The sequence below is a fragment of the Cryptomeria japonica genome, chromosome 10 (assembly GCF_030272615.1).
Source record: "Cryptomeria japonica chromosome 10, Sugi_1.0, whole genome shotgun sequence".
NCBI classification, from domain to species: domain Eukaryota; kingdom Viridiplantae; phylum Streptophyta; class Pinopsida; order Cupressales; family Cupressaceae; genus Cryptomeria; species Cryptomeria japonica.
The window spans coordinates 764681114-764695320 of record NC_081414.1 but is presented as its reverse complement, the minus strand read 5'-3'; the positions used below and the strand labels follow the sequence as shown (position 1 = coordinate 764695320).

Here is a 14207-nt window from a genome sequence, read left to right as displayed (position 1 = left end):
AAACTTGAATACCAATTATCCTGATAGTGAGGGATTTTGAAACTCTTTGATAAATCTTTTAATTAACAAACATTTTTTTATACTAATGAATTGTGATAGAATAAGGTGAGCAAGGATGATGATCGCTATGGGAGGTCATGCCTCATGCTAAGAGAGAGGGTGGGGCGAACCCTCCACACTTCATAGACCACAATTTGTGGGGAGTGGAGTATCACTTCCATGTCATACCACAACATAATTATGGTTTTCGCCCAAAATTATTTTCAAAGTAGTTTATTTTTTTGATCAGTGAAGTGCTAGGATTTTTACCTTGGCCCTAGCTCTAGGTGAGACCACAAGCAGGGGGCCTCATCTCTAGTATTAATGCATGTCCTCCTCCTCCTCCTCAACCACCACTATTGTCTCCCCCGGCATGGTCACCAGCATCTTCTCCTCCACCACCATCATCAACTCGATTGTCCACCACATTGTCTATTGGCTCCATTTTCATTGTTACTATTGCCATCATTAGTCTCCACTACCTTCATCTTCTTTACTACCTTCGTTGGCTTCAAGCACAACCATGCTATCATCGCCAAGTCTTTTTACCAACACAACCATTGTTTTTCTCTTGTTCTTCATTTCTTTCCTTATATCCTCCATCCCTCCAAGGGTTCAACCTATCGTGGCAGTGTAATCACTCCAACATTTTTTATTGGTGCACCGCGGGGTCAACTCCATTTTCAAAATTGTTTAATATTATTAATATATATAGTTAAATAGTTACATATTTTTTTAATTTTCATTTTCATAATATCTATTCATATGAGGAAAAAGGATATTTATATTTAAACAAATAAATATAGAAGTATAGTTGGATAGTTAGATTTTTAATTTTTTTTTGTTAATGTAGAGGTTTGAAAATTTTGAGTCTATGACAAATAAGCATGAATAAATTTGCAAAATCTTTTAAACTTTTAAAAAACCAAGAAACTTCTACACCTACGTGTAGGTATAATTATTTGCCTATATATATTTATTTTAAGAGATAAAAATCCCGTTAAATCTAATTTGAATCTTTGTAAGGTTGCTTATCTATCTATTCAAGGATGATGTATATTTTATTTTGTTTTGTTTACTTTATTATATATTTTTCCTTCTATTTTAAAGAATCAAGATAAAAATGACAAGTTGTGCATGATAGTGATTAAGTATTAGAATCTATATGTATTTTGAACTAAAATTCATTCCATGAATTACCTATGAATTTCTTCTTAATAACTCATTTCGATAAAATGAGTAACTTAAAAAATTAAGATTGATATAATAACTTTTGAAACTTAAAAAGATTTTTCTTTTTACAAAAATCTATTACAACCCAATACCCTTTCAAAAAATAAAATGTATTATTACATATTTACAAGAACCCTCCTAACTAAACTTGAAGGTTGAGAATTCCATCTCCATGGAAAGAAGAAACTCCACCAAAGAAGGTCTACAAAACACAAGAATTTTCATGCCCACAAAACCAAGGGGAAGTTCACCTCTCACCCTTAGGCTTTCTCACAAGACACCCTTGAGCTTGAAGGCCTTTAGTGAAACCCAAGATCACACACATGGAAATATCCCAACACTCACTCTTAGGGCACAACAAAAATCAAACCCAAGGATACAATCACAATAATGTGTAGGGAGTTGAGCTGGCCATTTTACCCCAAATATGCACATTTTCAAGAAATTGCTACATCCTAATTAAGGATCTCACAAGAGGTTGTTAAACCATGTCACAAATATTGAGGGGATATGTTAGATGCATTCCTACAATATTACCCTTAGTGTTACCCAATGGGATTCAAACTTATGACCCCACTCTAATATGACTTGTAGGGAGTTGAGATGGACATTTTTTTGCAAAATATGCACCTGTTCAAGAAACTACTACCATCCCAATTAAGGATCTCACAAGAGGCTATTGAACCATGTAATAAATCCCAAGGGGAGACACTAGACATGTTCCAACATAATGAATCTATAACAAAATCCAATAAAGGGAAAATGTGAAAGAACTTTTCTTCTTACCTCGATACTTCAAAAAACACAAACACTCAATTTTTATAACAAACCACCCCTTAACCACAATAAGTGTTAAAATAAACAAAACCACACCCAAATAATAAAGAAATGAATAAATATTATCATAAACAACAACCTCCGTGGATAAAAACTCACATAATTAGGTAGCCAATATAGCCAACATTTTAGGATCTTAAGGGTCTACATCTCAAGCTTCTAATAAATTGATGAAGAGTTGGTGGAGCTTTCTTATATAAATCCTTAATTCAAGACGTTCTCACAATCCCGAGTATGCAACTCTTCCTTCTTTTCCTTCTACTACAAGTCACAACAAAAATGAACCGAAAAAGCTCCCTCCTCATCCACAAAAGGATGGTAAATAGGAATTTTAAATTTGGATTTATTAAATAGGAAGGTGACACTTACATCACCTTATTATTCACTCTTAAATAATGTTTGACTAAAATACCTCACACATGTGTCACACCTTGGGGAATGGAGTGTACTTGGGAACTCATCCCATGAAAAATCTTACAAGGTTTTATCACTGAGGTTTGAAATCTTATCAGCTTCTTAAGATCATATAAAATATTTGGAAAATGGAGGTGAAATGGTGACAAGTAAACTATCCCACATCTCTAAACTTTAATTTTTTCATTTCCTATCACATTTTATCCAAGACTCAAGATAAATGGCCAAATAGATATCTAATCTATAGGTATCCACTATAGGGCCTTGAAAACCACAAAAAATATATAAAAATAATATTTTAAGATAATTTAGAAATCAATTTAAGGTCAAATATGAAATTGGACAACTAGGATGTTATCTCAACTCACATGCTAACCATAATAACCCTATGACATATCAAAATTTACAAATAACATTCACAATGTTTCACATTGCATATAGATGCTAGTCCCTCCAAAATCCACTATAGTCAAGCATCACAAGTTTGATCACATTAGGGTTTTATGAAGGCCTCCACTTTCATTAGCCATGGAGTTGTTTTGCACACTTGATTTCATATGTTAATATATCTAAGTAATAATCATAGTCGAGAAAGATAATCAAAGCGACATAGATGAAAATAATACACTATAATACACATGTTCAATAATCAAATTCACTCAAAAGCTCAAAGAAACAATATTATAATAATTAATCATATTTTTCTTCTAATTAATATATTTCTCATTAATTTTAAGCATAGAAAATGTGTAAAGTCATTCATTTAATCGACACTTGATAGATATTAATAATAGTATAGCCTAACCCATGTTAAAAATTAGAGCATTTGAACCAAGTAATTCTTAATAATTAACCATCTAAAATAGTAACATCATCAAGCATAATTAAGTTTATTGTACACATGTATTTCACAATAAAAATATAGTTTAATCCTAAAATTTCATGTCTATTCATCATAATTATAAGTATTAATGAAAAGTTTTGAAATAATATTAGTCATAAAGAAGAATGTCTAGGCCACCAAAGGGTGGACTTCACAACAATTCAAGGCATACTTTATGATATGAGAATCAAATGAGATATAGCATAGCCAACGACTAGTAATATCATCATCATCAAGTACAATAATCTAAATTATTTTAATTAACATCATTATAAAAAATAACATACTAGAAGGGTCAACACCCTTGTTTTGTTGCTTTTAATAATAAGAAAATATATTAGAAGGGTCATAAGCTCCTAGCTAAATGTCCAAGGTATATTAAATTTACAAACCATATTTGGTCCACTAGATTATGCAATCTTTGCATGCTAGGGTAGGCCTCACATACACTCTAGTTGTAAAATTTTCACCCATTGAATTTTGGGTCGATAAGTGAAATTTCACAAGAACAACAAATAAAATATGGTTTTTTTATCTCTCCCTTCCTAGAGAGGTACTTGCTCAATAAGAATTTTCATTATTTCATTTTTAATACCTTCATGTGATATTGAGAACCCATCTATGTCCCTCCAAATGAAAGCCACAAATCTGTACATAGAATCAAAATACAACCTCTTACAACAAGTTGGTATATCATGATCATAAAATAAACACTGCTTGTTCAATTCTTCCATGTTTAATTCAATAAGTATCCTTATATGATCTAAAGCCTCCTCCTTAGTTGTTCCAGGTTTGTCTCTCACATAACATTCTATCCATGAAGTAGTCTCTCCATGCTCTTGTTCAATCTTTAACAAGAAGAGGAATGAGACAAATGTGTTATAACATTTTATTCATATTATTCAAAATTATAATGGATCAAAATTCATAATTGTAAAATATGGTAGATAGATACCTGAAAGTCTTTGGTGTCATCAATTAATCGACATGCCCAAGCTACATTACTTTCAAAATTATTAACTTTCTTCAAAATATCATCTAGGAGATTAATGTTCATTAAAATCATGGGAAACAATGTTGACACATGAACAGCAGAAGATATCAATGAATTCTTTAAATATTCAGACAAAGTTGGATGATAGCCATCAACAATCCATTTAGAATCTTGGAATTCTGCCCAAATTAGTGTCTTCCACTGCAATATGAGATATGAAATATACCTTAAAACTAATAAAATTAAATCAATTTAAATGAAAAATTAAGTGCATAAAATTTATATGTATAGATTTATAAACATCAACTTTAAATCAAATTAGAACCTCTAACTTACATAATCCCTCATCCATTGTTGCACACGGGGACCATGTATCTTTTCAGCCTCAATAACTATATCCATATAAGTTTTATGGGCAAATTGAAGAGTAGTTTGCATGTAATCTGGAAGTTGATCCATCATAGACATATCCCAACTACATAATGAAGTTAGAGTAAATAACTTGATATACCAAGCCACATAAAAATAAATAGATAACACATTGTACATTATTATGATTTAATTTTTTAATTTTCTTTTCAAATTAGGTTATGCTACTAAATAAAAATTTGTAATGCATAACTTACCTGATCAAAGCCTCCCTAAAGGGTATAAGCTCATCAATTATTCCATAAGTGTCAAAAATATCATCAACAATAGTAATGAGAGTGCCCAATTTGGCATAACATAATCTTGTTGCTACATATTCAGGCTCATATAATCCACATGTATGCCAAAAATAAAATTCCACATGTCGATGCCTAAAGAAACTTAGTTGCTTCACAATTGCATCATCCCACCATCTAGACATTTGTATCACCACAAGTATATAGCTTAGTTTAAAGGATAAACAACCACAAGTTTTAAATAATTTTAAAATTCACTCACTATTTTGATGAAAAATTGATGAGAATGTATGTCATGTATGGTAGACTGATTTTCTTTATTATACTTTTAATTATATTACTTTCAAATCTTCTACAAAATATAGTTGAATTAATTCCTTTGCAAAAATAATATACAATTTAATATTAACTATCACAAAGAATTTAGATAGAGTTGTATTACTGGGCCAAATGTTTGAGTTCATTCTAATGTTGAGATTGCAAGATATTGAAATCCAATATTGCTAGTTCTAAAATCTTTTTGCTCCATTCACTTGGCATCCTGAAAGAAGGAATTATGAAGACAATTTAGATTTGATCGCTTAGTTGAATTGTGTATCTATTTCAAATAAGGGCTTTTGGGCTTACTTATAGATTCCCTCCATCAACATCCATGGATTTGTGTCTTCTCTAAATATGTGGATACAGTTCCATGCCTCCCACCTTGGTACTCTGCATCTCCATGGGTATGTCATAACATACTCCATCTACGAGAAATAAACAATTATGATATCATTGAACTGCTAAAACATAATACAACCTTGAATATGCATAAAATAACAAAAGAAGAGTTGGTATGCTTACCTCTGCTAAAATCTGGGTTTTTTCTTTTAATTCATGTCTCTTTTCGAGTGCTTGTATTAGGTGTTTGGAGGCAATTGCTTTAGCCTCTCTCATGATATTCTCTCCTGGAAAAGAAATCTCAGATGCTAGATACAAACTCAGCATGGTTCTTATTTCATTTTTAGGTTGTTTTAAAGGACAAACAAATTGCCCTTTTTGATCCTTGAAGTACTCAAATACATCTGTTGGATTGACAACACAATGGTATAAGAAAAAAATTCTCCAAAAACAAAAACTATGTCCATATTTATCTATTGTTTGACTTGTAAAACAAAATGAATTCTTGAATAGAAAATAAACACATACTTGGAAACACATGGTATCCATTCAAACGAAGAATTCGAAACCCCAAAGCAGTAGTGTTGAGGTCAACAATGCCATTTTCTCTCCCCCAAGAAATGCCTTTTTCACTCCAATATCTAATGTTGCCATAACAATATCATAGCATAGGTTTAGTTAGTAAACATAATCTATTACATATATGCATAGAAATTTAAGCAATAATGTGTTGGTGGAGATAAAGATAAAAAAGGGTATACACATACTTGTATGTATAATCCAAAATCACTTTTATTTCTTTTTCAAAATACCGATCGATTCCAAGGCGTTGCACAACATCAACAATGGAGAACCTTTCCAGCAACTCATATGAAGAGGGACTCACTTCTCCCTCTCCAACAAGACTGTTAAATGCTTCCAGCTTTATCTCTTTTACCAAAGTTTCCACCCTCTCCACGTACGAAATTGCCTGTTAAAATCATATGACCTTTAGCTCAGAGTCCATACAACAATAAAGATCTGAAGTCCTAATCCATGAAAGAAATAATTTGGTATTTTAAAATAACAGAGTTCTTTACAACAATAAAGAACTGAAGTCTTAATCGACCGTGAAAGAAACAAATCGGCATTGTCAAATAATGAACTCACTCCATAAGGCGATGAAAGAGACCGTAAAAAGTCACTCTCCCAAACATTGGCATGGTATTTTCCAATTCTTCTAACCACACCATTTTCCTGTGTTGCTGCTGAAACATAACAAGTTTCAACTGGGACAGCAGATTCAGCCATTAGAGCTACTGATAAAAGACTTATGCTGAGAAAAGAAAACTAGTGAATTGAGTGTGATGAAGCAGCTTACCTCGTAGGCCTTAAATAGAGGAATTCGGGGAATACCACAAATTTCTTTACTAATCTGATTTGAATTAGTGACATAAGCAGGCTTCTATTCATTTTTATCATATATGTTTCTCTTAGAATTTTTTGTAGAGATGTAATTCTTAATGACTGGATTCAATGGATTCAATGGATTCAATGGTACAGCTCATAAATGCTAGATAGACTAAATTTGACTTATTAACAAAAGACAGTTCATACTTTCAAATTTCTACTCTGTAAATTATTTTTTTATTGAAACATATCAGCGATATATTCGGACTTTACTTGGACAACCTATTTTACAATTTCAACAATTGAAACGTTTCATCTTTTATCTTCATTTTCCTACGTAATTTCGTACCCAAATCAATCTACACCGTCTGTTTGCAGAAATCTGATATGGTGGCCACTCCAAATATTGATCCGTCATTTACGGAAGTAGAACTCCCATCAATAGAAAAAAAAAATTTCAATTATTTCAAAACATGACGTAGGTATAATTACATGTACAGACGTGGTTAAATTTCCATCACAAAATCTGAGTCCAAACGATGATTTTGAGATGGGGTCGAATAACTACACCAGCGGCTACTTACAGACGTGGTTAAATTTCCATCACAAAATCTAAGCGATTGGATTTTAGAAAATACTTTTAAAGATTTGAGTTGACATAAACAGAAGGATTCAAATTTTATTAAAATTAAAAAAATATGAGAGTCGCAAAAGTATTGAGTTGTATTTAGGTTAATATCATGGTGATAATTAAGGTTTAAACTTTTTTTATTAATTTAAAAAAGATATTTTTTTAGAGTAGTAGATTGTATTCATTCAAAGATGTTTATGTATACTTGACAAAAGCATCTTCAAAGGTTAGATAATGTGAAATTCATTGTGTTGTATCTTATAAATTTATTACTATAGTGTCGTAAATTGTACACCTTTGCTAGGGTGGTTCAATTCCACACTTAGCTTAAGGCATCTTGAATTGTAATTTCCCTTTAAGAATTTAATTAATTAATTTAATTAAATTTAAAATCTTTTTTCATCACTTCATACATCATAAAATTGGGCCCTTTACCCTAAGTGTGCCCCTTTTTATTTTATTCCTCCAATAAATCATTTAATCATAAACCCTAATTATGTCCTATTTTTACCTTTAAGGCCTGATTTTGCATATCAAAACACCTCTAAATCAGTTGTAACTTTGGGATTTTCTCTAATATCATCATACCTAATGACCCTGAAAAATTGGTGAAACGTTAGTCAGACCATGTGCAAAGTGCACATGGTCCTCGATTTTTTTCTCGAAATTTCGGGAGCATAATTCTATGATATTATAATGCTTAACCCCAAAAGATTGGCGGGAAATTAAATTCCTAGGTAGGCCTAAAGATGAAATTAATTGAAAATTAAGATCTAGAGTTTCATACGTAAGAGTTCACTTTCTTCATTTGAAGGCAACTAAGATCTATCAGATCTAAGAATCTAAGAGCAAGTTTTTGGAGCGCAAGGTGCCTTCTATGTAGTGAAAAAGAAGCCTATGTGGATTCTTTAATATTCAACAACATTCATCAAGCATTTCATACAACATTCATCATGAATTAGGAGCCTTCAAGACATTGAAGAGTAATAGGAGATCTAGTGGCAAATATCCCTCCCTTGGGGATTGGTATGATTTCATGTTATTTTCATGTCTTTGTATGCACTTCTTTACACCAAATTGCACATTTACATTCATGATTTAGATCATTTAGCACATTTGATTCAGAGCATTTACATTTAGGGTTTACTCTCCAAAGCATAGAGTACTCTAGTTTTTTTCTCATTTAGGATCTTGCATACACACAAGGTTCTGGCACACACATTTTTCAGTACATTATCGACTATTTGTGGAGGTGGAAATCACCAACACAGGGGTTTGACTAAGGCAAAACCTTATATAGCCACCCAAACCCTCTCTCTTCAGTTGCAGGTGCAGAAATAGGTACTGTTACTACTTATCAAGTTGCCATTAGTTTTATATCCAAAGTCATTCTATATACTCTAGTCAGTTACCTCTACCGAAACATTCAGTCGGTATGCACAGAACAGTCGGTTATAGAAGAAAGTAGTCACAGAGCCCAGTATACACCGAGCAGTCTACCGAGTAATGTTTTATGACTACCGAGCAACAAAGATGATACACCGAGTTGATATACACAGAGTGAAACGTGTTACCAGATTCATTGAACCTGGACACACATATGGAAACGTGTTACAAGATCGAGGAACATAGAACCGTTATCACATTGAAAATTGCACTTCAAGATTTTGTATGATTTCGAGGTCATTTAACCAATGAAATATTTTGTATAGTTATTCATTCGATAAATCATGTTTGTAAGATCGAAGCAATGAATCAGATCACCGACATAAGAGATTTATTTATTCAGCATGGATTAAGGATAAAAGTGTGAGAGACAAAGATATACATAAGTGTATGAAGCAAGACATGTGTGATACATAAGAAAGCACTGAGTGTTATGACTGTTACAGAGACACAAAGGTCACCGAGAAGGATTTTAGAGAACAATCAAAGAACAGAGTAAACAAAAGGGTTTACCGAGTTACTTTATGGGTTACCGAGGTATGCTATAAGTAAGGTCATCTTATTTGAGCACATAGAATCTACTATAACATTTCAGATGTGAAGTTGCAGATATTTGTAATGATTTTATTGTAATATTTTGAAGTTGTAAGAGAAACCTTTAACAGGGTAAAAGACTCTAACAAAGTCTATAAATTGTAAAGCCTCTAACCAGGTGCAACATTTAGATTAAGTGTTGTAAAATCCTTTAGCAAGGTAGATCTAACAGATCTTGATACTCCTAATAGGGTAAGCTATCAAAAATAGCTAAACATGTAGCTCTAACCGAGCAACCTTTATTATTGCAGTAGTGAAGTTGTGGGTGTCATCCCCACCGCAGTTTTTCTCTCTAACCAAGAGTTTCTGCGTAACCAAAATATATGTGTTATGGAGTGAATCATGTATGATTGTTATTTATTTATTTTAGCTTTATGTTATGTTACAACAGTTTTTGGTTTATGCATAACAGTAAAGATATTGTTGAAGAAAGGATTTGAAGTACTAATTCACCCCACCCCTCTTAGTACATTAGCTTTCCATGTTGGGCCTAACAATTGGTATCAAAGCTTGAATCTTGGAAAAAGGTTTAACAACCTAAACAGAAAGATCTTATCAATGGAAGGCTATACACAATCTCAGAGGATTGTGTATCTGCAAGAAGAGTTGGATCATGCTAATCAGGTGATTGCAGACATGCAAAGACAAATGCAAAAATCTCTAAAAGTTAGAAGAAGATTATATGATGATTTGCAGGACTCTCAAGAGTTGGTGGAACAAATTGAGACATCATCTGAGAATAGTATATCTGAAGAGACTGAAGAAATGATTGGAATATTGAAAGAAAAGAACAAAGCACTGACTGATCAGCTAAAAGCAATGAAAAGAGAACATGAACATTTCAGCACACAGATGACTGAAAATATTGATGCATTGAGGACAACTGAGGATAAAGTAAGAGATCTAGAAAGAGAAAATCAATAACTTGAAGCATTGATATCTGAAAAGAATGATGAAATCACAAGGATGACTGGTATTCAACAAAATCTGTCAGATCAACTAGGTTATGCACATCATGAAGCAAATCTGAAAGATGATGAGAATCAAGCATTGAAACTTGAAGTGAGATAGAGAAGAAATCCAAGGAAACACTGAAGAAGAGTTATGAAGCATCATAAATGTTGGATGAGCAACTGAATACAAGAAGACCCAACAAAGAAGCATGACTCGGTTATAAAGGAAAAGACTCTACCGAGAGGGGAATTCATACTACCGAGAGAGGAGAATCATCAAAGCAAGTTGGAAACAAGAAGCACATCAAAGGAAAGAAGCTTATCTGCAACTACTATGGAAATAAAGGTCATACTGCTAACTTGTGCCAAATCAGGAAAGGTAAGCAACCGAATGTCACAAAGTCTAATGGTTATTGTTACAATTGCAGTAAATATGGTCATACATCTAATCAATGTAGGACAAAGTCTTCTAGCAATTATTAGAAGGCAAAATTCAAAGGGTTTTGTAAAAACTGTAATAGATATGGACATAGTACCTAGAAGTGCTGGTTTAAGCAAAAGAACTATATGTGGTATGCACACCGAGCAAACACTAGAGGCTACCGAACTCACACAAATCCTTACCGACAATATGCTGTAGTACCATGGGATTACAATATAAGGATATAGTGTGAATGTTGTGGAAGATATGGACACATAAGTGCCAACTATTTTATAAGGTTTGGAATGAACAACCGAAGATCATAGAAAAATCCCGGTATGACATGTTTTCATTATCACAAAGTTGGACACTTGGCTGGAGATTGCAGAGATCAACCAAAAGGAGATATTGAAGAGATAAAAAGAAAATTCTAGATGATTTGGAAAAAGAAGGAAATTGTGTCAAATGAAGAAAGCACCTTACTTACCGAGTTAGGTGCACCTATTCCAAATTAATCAGTAAAGGTATGAAGGGACTGCATTCTCTCAAGGTTCAATCTTAACAGTTCCTATTTTGGTATATACTTAATTCAAAATCTGCATAACTAAGATGTATTAGAAAATTTAAAATTCTATCAAAGTCTTTTGGAGCACTACACAGGAAGACTGTCAAGTCGGTGAATACAAGAAGCCTATCAAGTCGGTAAATGAAGAAATCTGGTTACTCGGTTAAAGCGCAAAAAAAGGAAAGAAAGTTTAGTGAAACCGAGTGCATTTAATGTTTTTAACCTAACCTGCACGAAGCTCGATAAGGTATATTGTGTACTTAAAGCATTTACACTGTCATTTTACACTTACCAAGTTTTCAAGAGAGTAGAGCAAGCGATTCCAAGGCGATCAAACCTCCTTCAAAGCAAAATTCAAGGTATTTACATCAATCTCAACGCATTGTCAAGCTAGTTTACTGATCACATCTGTTGAGAATTTTTGTTTCATATCTGCTAAGAGGAAAGCGTCTAGCATTTGAAAATCTTCAAACCCTAAGGATCTTTTGTTAGAATTTATTCGAAATCTGCAATGGCACCTAAGATCCAAGAGCCCGTTGTTGTTAAGAATGTTGAAAAGCCCTCACTGAAATATTCTCTAACTCCCAAAGTAGCATCTGAACCGGATGACAAAACTGCATTTTCACTCATCTCGGATAAGGTTTTGCTAGTTGAGAATGTCATATTCTTCACCAATTGTCGAGTTGAAGAACTAGGTCACGTTGAAATCAAGGACACATATGATGAATTGTGCACCGATGGTAAAATGGATAGCAAGTATGAGCACATTAAGATCAAGGGATTGACTGAAGCCCTAACCTATCCTCGTGTATTCAAACCCCAGTGGGTCAAGTTTGTTCTAAGCAGAGTTCATGATGACTTCATGTGGCTAGAAGAGCAACCGTTTAAGATCACCAAGGAAATCATTCATTTGATCACCAATTACCCTATTTATGATCATGCCCAAGCTCAGAAAATGATATCACAGAACGAATTGATCAGTTTAACAGGAGTAGAATCTGATTGCAGGGGACTGAAATTGAACAATGTCACTGATGCAGAACTAAAGTTTGCCATTAGAGTAATAGGTTACTGTTTCATCCAATCGGCAAGGGAAAATGGTGTACCTTGTGCAACAGTTGACCTAGCATACAAAATTGTGAAAAAGGGAATGAAAATTGATCTTTGTGAAGTATTGCTGAAAAATCTGTTTGAGAATCTGAACACCATAAGGAAGCCAAAGAAGAACAACTTGGCCAATACACTGAAGTTTGGATCACTGTTAGTTTGCATATTTTTCTATTTTGAGAAATTCTTTCCATCAGTCAGTAAAGTAGTCTGGGAGCTATACCGACCAATCACCTATCAAATCAATGACTACATCAAACGACTAGGTGATAATTTTAATGATATTATGGATGATTACTTCAGCAAGTTTCAAGAGAAGATGCATAACAGGCATAGAATTCCACCCAAGCTAGTGGAGAAATACAAGGATGACATATGTTTTAAAGTAGACACTGATTGTTGTTATGTGAATGTTGTGGAACTAAGAACTCAATCTTTGCCACCTATGGGTTATGAGATTGATTTTGACATCACACAATAGTAGATAGATGCATTCCTCACTTTACCAAGGCATGCTACCGAGCTGAGGTATGGAACATATGAAGAAGTGAAGGAAAAAGTAAAAATGAGCATTGTAGTACCCAAAGCTACAAGGAAAGCAACAAAGATGATAAAGGCATTAACAGAGAAATTTGGAGAAGATTCTTCCTCCACACCTATCAAAGGCACTATAGCCATCACCGAGGAGGAATCTGAAGCCCAAGAGGCAGCTATAACATTGAGCACCGAATTGCCTAAGGGAAAAGTGTTGAAAAGAAAGAAACAAGATACATCAAAGGTATCACCGACTCCTCCAGCAAAGCGACCTAACACAAGAGCATCAGTAGCATCACCAAGTAAGAAACCAAAGAATGTTGCCGCACCAAAGGTAACAAAAACTTACAAGAAATCTACTCGGAGACTCATTTTGGCAAAAGAGTCTAGTGACACCGAATCTGAAGATGCAAGTAAATTTTAGATTGTCAAGAGCAAGAAGGTAAATGTACATAGTGTTGAAAATTTTTGTGCTAATCTGAAGCAATATGGTGGATTTGGATCATTCAGATATGTTAAGTATGAATCCAGAAATGACGCCGAAAAGAGACAAATAGAAGAAGCTGTCATCTGCACACTTCTGAAATTTCGATTGGTCCCATTGGAAGTATCTAATTCTCTTCCAAAAGAATTGTATGTGCATATTGATAACAGGTGGAAATATGCAATGAACTCAGAAAAATAGATTAGAGAAAGAAGTTTGGTACATCTCTTTCCAGACATGTCGGTAGATGAAATCAAAGAAAATATGACAAACTACCACAAAAACTTCCTAGTCAAGCAAAAAGCTTTAAAATTGATGAATGGACTTTATCTGGAAGTAGAGAAAGAGACCAAGGAAA

General features: G+C 33.4%; 1 pseudogene; it reads right to left on the bottom strand.

Moving 5' to 3' along the window:
* Nucleotides 1-3731: 3731 nt before the first annotated feature.
* On the bottom strand, nucleotides 3732-7070 carry LOC131027033 (sesquiterpene synthase Cad-like; annotated as a pseudogene).
* Nucleotides 7071-14207: the final 7137 nt, after the last annotated feature.